Source organism: Sycon ciliatum, chromosome 1, assembly GCF_964019385.1.
Source record: "Sycon ciliatum chromosome 1, ocSycCili1.1, whole genome shotgun sequence".
NCBI lineage: Eukaryota > Metazoa > Porifera > Calcarea > Leucosolenida > Sycettidae > Sycon > Sycon ciliatum.
In genome coordinates this window covers 84470698-84476067 of record NC_088643.1, presented here as the reverse complement: position 1 = coordinate 84476067, position 5370 = coordinate 84470698, and the positions used below count along the sequence as shown (strand labels likewise).

Genomic DNA, 5370 nt, shown 5'->3' with positions numbered 1-5370 from the left:
ACCTAAGTCAGCTGAACAAGCACCAACAGACCACGTCGCGCCCTCTAGCTGTGGGTGATCGTGTTGTAGTCTTTGTTCTCGATGATACCAAGCGCAAGCAGTTCTGGCGTTTGGGACGGACCGTCGAGTTATTCCCTGGTCGAGATGGTAAGCGTCGTGTTGCCAAAGTTAAGTTGAGTACCAGTACCCTGTTGAGGCCGATCCAGAGGCTAGTGCCATTAGAAGTCCCCCCTCCGTCCACGCTCCAACAATGCCCTACTACGCATTCCCATACGGCTTCGTGCCTACCTGGAACTCCCTTCCACTTGCTATTCTAAGTGAAGCACCATGCCACTGTGGCCTCCAAGCCTTCAAGCTGAAGACGTATCAGCACCTCCGACGTAAAGACTGGGTTTGGGCGACAGATATCTGCCCATGATCGGTTCTTGGTCACCTGCCTTATTACCTCAATTCAGGGTTCGTAGCACCACATATACACAAAATTTCAGGGGATTTCCAGGGGCATTTCAAGGGTATTCACAGATGTCATACAGTCGCTAGACACCACATATCCGTAGCCACGCAGAGGTTCACTGATTCAGAATGTCAACAATCGAAGATTTGATCATCAATACTACAAGTAGTAGAGCCACTGTCACCATCACGCTTCTCCATCGCTAAGTTCTTAGCGCAACTAGGCAGTCTTTGTACGGGTCCAAACTCCAAAGACAACCAGCGATCGTTGAAAACACACTTGCCTTTCGGCATGGAGAACAAGTCTGTAAAACTTCTTCGGCATTCCAAAAAAAACTGAAGACACTTTGTCTTGTTGAAGGCCAAAACAAACAAATAAAACGGAAAAGCAGTTGCAGTGGCGGATTCCAGTTTCGCTACAGTCAGGAACCGTCGTACCGCAGTCGATAGTCATGGCGATCAAGGCTCAAATGTAAAAAATACCTTAACGCACTCTCCACATACAGGCATGCACCCGGCTCAGAACACATTGTTTTCAGGTTGGCATATCAGGGATATTGGGCGGAGCAGCTGGCGTGCATGAGAAAGACAGGTCGGCCTGCTCTGCGCAGGAGCTGTGACCCGGTGCACACATAGTGTGTGTAAGAGAGAGAGAGAGACAGACAGGTCGGCCTGCTCTGCGCAGGAGCTGTGACCTGGAGCACACAGAGTGTGAACGAGAGACGGTCGGCCTGCCGTGGGCAGGAGCTGCGACCGGTAGTGATTGAAATGAGCCAGCTGCGGAGATAGACTGCCCTCACCCGATATAAGTTTATTGACAAGAGTTGTACTGACACTGTGATTGAGGAAATTATGGTGACAGTGACGGAGAGATAGTGATCCCCACGACCCCAGTCGAATGGGATTGGGAGGGAAGGGGAAATTGACAACTGACAGACAAACCAGTGAACAGTCAAGTCGTCGGAAAGCAAAAGTGACAAAGAAGTCTCTCTTTTCTCTTTCTCTCTCTCTAAAGCAAGATTTGGAAAGCACGCGTGGGAGAGTGGCGCGCGCTGCGCATGTATAGCAATGACATTATAATCAGATGCATGATCATCAGACTAAGTATGAGTGGTAGATGTTCCACGTTCGTTAAGGTGGCTCCTACCCCTCGGGTCCAATTTTATTTTGTTTGAAACGTGGCTACAAACGATTGTACTTTGTTCCGTTGGATATCTAGTGTACGGAGACAAATTTTTATCAAGTTCTACCGGCCGGTTTCACTCGGGGGAGGGGCCAAACATAGCATACTCACAATTGCCAATTTAGGCCAAAAAATACCGGAAAACCACTTTTTGGCCGTAGCACTGGTAGTTACCCCCTTTTTCTTGATGTCCAACATCAGGACAGTAGTATACTTGCTAAATATCAGCATAAGCTGTAGAAGTGGGTAGAATTCTGCGAGAAGGTGACCTTTTTTCTCTTTTCGGAATCATCCCATTTCAGCGCACACGTCCCACATATTAGCCCAGCCCACAAGTATTTGACACTGGACTTGCCCTGTATTCGATGGTTATGCTATCATAACCTAATAATGGTACTGTGTAGCAAGTTTGAGCAGGTTCTACGGAAGGTAACTCGTGAAATAAAACTTTGAAGTTTCAAGTGATGCCATATTTCCAGAATCAGCACATTGCACTGGGACATTGTCCAACGCCTTAGAACCCCTGACTCCACCATATGACAGATACGTGTCTTACATTACTTGATTGCAACATCTTCCGAACATAGTAGTAGAGCTTTGGATCAAAGCTAACTACCAAAATAGAACGTTGAAGTCGCCCACATACTAAATGCCATAGCTGAGCATGTGCATTGAGTGTATGGTCTAAAGGTTTTCACAACTGGCTCCAATGCGGCAGATACGTGTCTTACATTACTTGATTGCAACATCTTCAGAACATAGTAGTAGAGCTTTGGATCAAGTTTTAGCAGTTTCCACCGAAGCTAACTACCAAAATAGAACTTTGAAGTCGCCCACATACTAAATGCCATAGCTGAGCATGTGCATTGAGTGTATGGTCTAAAGGTTTTCACAACTGGCTCCAATGCGGCAGATACGTGTCTTACATTACTTGATTGCAACATATTCAGAACATAGTAGTAGAGCTTTGGATCAAGTTTTAGCAGTTTCCACCGAAGCTAACTACCAAAATAGAACTTTGAAGTCGCCCACATACTAAATGCCATACATGTAGCTGAGCATGTGTATTGAGTGTACATGTATGCTCTAGTGTTTTTCACAACTTTCTCCAACATGAAGCCGATAGTGATGTGGAATTTGTTGACTGCTTTGTCCAAAACATAGTGCTGAAGCAATGCACATTGGGCACTTTCTACTGGTAATGTAATTATTATATTATACAGTGTTTGCTGCCAACATAGCAAGAAATACTTCTATACTAAATGCGTATTCCACGGGGTACGGTCCAATGGCTTTTCACTTCACATCTAGCCACTGTTCTTCGTGCATTACTTGAATGCTTAGTCTCCGTGGTAATGAAGCTAAGAGCCACACTGGAGAAGTTTCTACTGAAGCTAACTATCAAAAATATAAAATTTCCAAGATGCTACTATTACATCAAGTAGCTGTGTGCAATGCCACTCTGTTGAACACAGTAAGCAAAATCGAGTCACTAAAACCATATTTGCCAGATACAAGCTGTTGAGACTGATAGCAGCTGTATGATCTGATATGGATGGCGGTTCCACACTGACCAGCACATGTACACGCGCACAGGCAGAAGAACACACAAGTAATACACCTAACGTTACTTCGAAGTACACTGTGTACATCATGTAAATACAAGCGTATATACAAGCATAACTCCTGTTCTCCACAACCGGCAGTCCTGGGCCACTCCAGCTGGTCAGAGTGCAATACTTTCTGCAGCAGGCTTGACTTGGAAAGCTACTCACAACTGCCATGGCTGCAACATAAGACTTAGTATGACCAGCGCTTTTACAGTGCTACTTGTATTATATTATTGTCAATCCATTGTGGTGCGGCATGGCACTCGTTTTCAACAACCGAGTTTATGTCATTAGTTGCATATCCAACACCAGCAGAAAAAAAGAGGGGGTGGGGGCAAATTACCACAGTTCAACACAAGTCATACTGAACGGCGTTATGCCATGCCAGGCGCGCACACAAAACGCCCGCGCGAGCGCGCATGCATGTACACACCCGGGTGACACACATTGATGCGACTTTACATAGCCTGCACTGTCGTTCTATGTCACAGGAGTGAGTGCACACACATATATGTACATGTAGATTGCCTAATTTTGCATACGTAATAAAATTGTATATGTATACACACATGTGCGTGCACATTATTATAGGTAAACTCAACGGCATACGCATGAGTGTGTGCCAGTAGGGCCACATGCCAATTATCGGATTACTGTAGTAGTCTGTGAAAGTTGCACGGCACGACAAACTTTCGGACAGTCTAAAGATATGACACAATGAATGTGGAATACCCTCCAGTGTGTAAGACCATTTCATATCTATTTCGCAGCGTTTGTGATTTTCGGAGCGTCCCTGTTGATATTTGATGTCCTCACTTGGTTGAGGACACAGTCACAAATTATCAAATTCACCTCCAATGCCATCCAATCTGCGTTCCGCGATACATGTACAGTGAACGGTGTTGAGGAAAGCCATGCAGCAATAAAACAGTCGAGACTCCCAAGCAGAGGATACAATTCTCGCAACAGCGTATTGAAGTACGAATTGTTCTAAACAATTTTCAAGACACAATTACAAAATTTGAAGTGCGTCTTGAAACGTGTTTGAAGTGCTTCGATGTATTTACCTTCGATCTCCCTGAATCGATCCATCCACAGCTACCTGACGAATTTGCTAGTCAGTGCGGGAGATGATCGAGCAAGTTATAATTATTTGAAGGTCGCGAGATGTCAGTGGCACTGGCAGGAAATCTACACAAGCGTGTTCTGAAATAATTTTCTAATACTCGGGCATGATTCAAGAGCGGACTTTGATTTCTCCCTTCTTATGGTACGAGCACCAGTCGACATTGCATTCTTGGAAAATCTTCTGCGAGTGCTGCCTTCCCCTTTCAGAGAAAGAACGAGTGAAGAGGGACACTAGCAGCAGGTTCTAGCTAGGTCGCAGCAGAAAAGCGAGAAGACGTTTCCTACAACGATTGATCGCACAAAAATCATCGCTACCGAAAAATTTACTGAAAATCTACACTTTTCAAACGATGCGCGCGCAGAGGGTGTGAGCCACCTTAAAGGGGAAGTCCGGTGAAAAATTTAAATTTCAGGGTCGGTAGAGTTTCGGCCGCTGAGTCGAATGGTGTTGGTCCCACGTGTCTCCGACAAAGCGTTCTCGAGATATTTCCGTTTGAAAAACTGAGTTTCGGGGGCTGCGCCATGACGTCATGCGGCCGCGCCACACCCTCTGCAACGTCATAGCGTGCAGCTAGGTCAAAAGGAGTGCGTGAAAGCAATAGTGTCAGTGCTATTTCAAAATGATTTGGCGACTGATATTAGGTGGTGCAAGCGACCACGAAGACATACATGACTTTGTATAACTCCTTGTGAGAGTGAGAATGCAGCCATGGCTGACCTTCATGAGTTCGGTCTGGGGCTGAGAACCTCGGTAGTCAGCTGAAGAAATGGCCGCGCGGGCCGGTCAAGAGTGAGCGCTACTGAGTTTCCGACTGATGAAGAAGCAGCAGCTATTGCAGACGAGGCTGATGTAATTATCAGATCGCTGGAGAGCAGGGTCGCCAAAATGGAGAAGAGTGATGCGAGTGCTCTAAATGTTGTTCCATACCGATTAGATTCGCTTAGACTCCAGTAGCCTGCCACATGGTGATGTTTTGGTGCGAACTTGGAATATTT

At 45.8% G+C, this 5370-nt stretch overlaps 1 long non-coding RNA gene across 1 annotated transcript; it reads right to left on the bottom strand.

Moving 5' to 3' along the window:
• Positions 1–3267: 3267 nt before the first annotated feature.
• On the bottom strand, positions 3268–4754 carry LOC135805983 (uncharacterized). Its single transcript, XR_010551197.1, has 2 exons — positions 4314–4754; positions 3268–4236 (listed from the first exon to the last, which is right to left on the bottom strand). It is a non-coding gene; the product is annotated as an uncharacterized LOC135805983 (long non-coding RNA).
• Between the last annotated feature and the right edge of the window lie 616 nt (positions 4755–5370).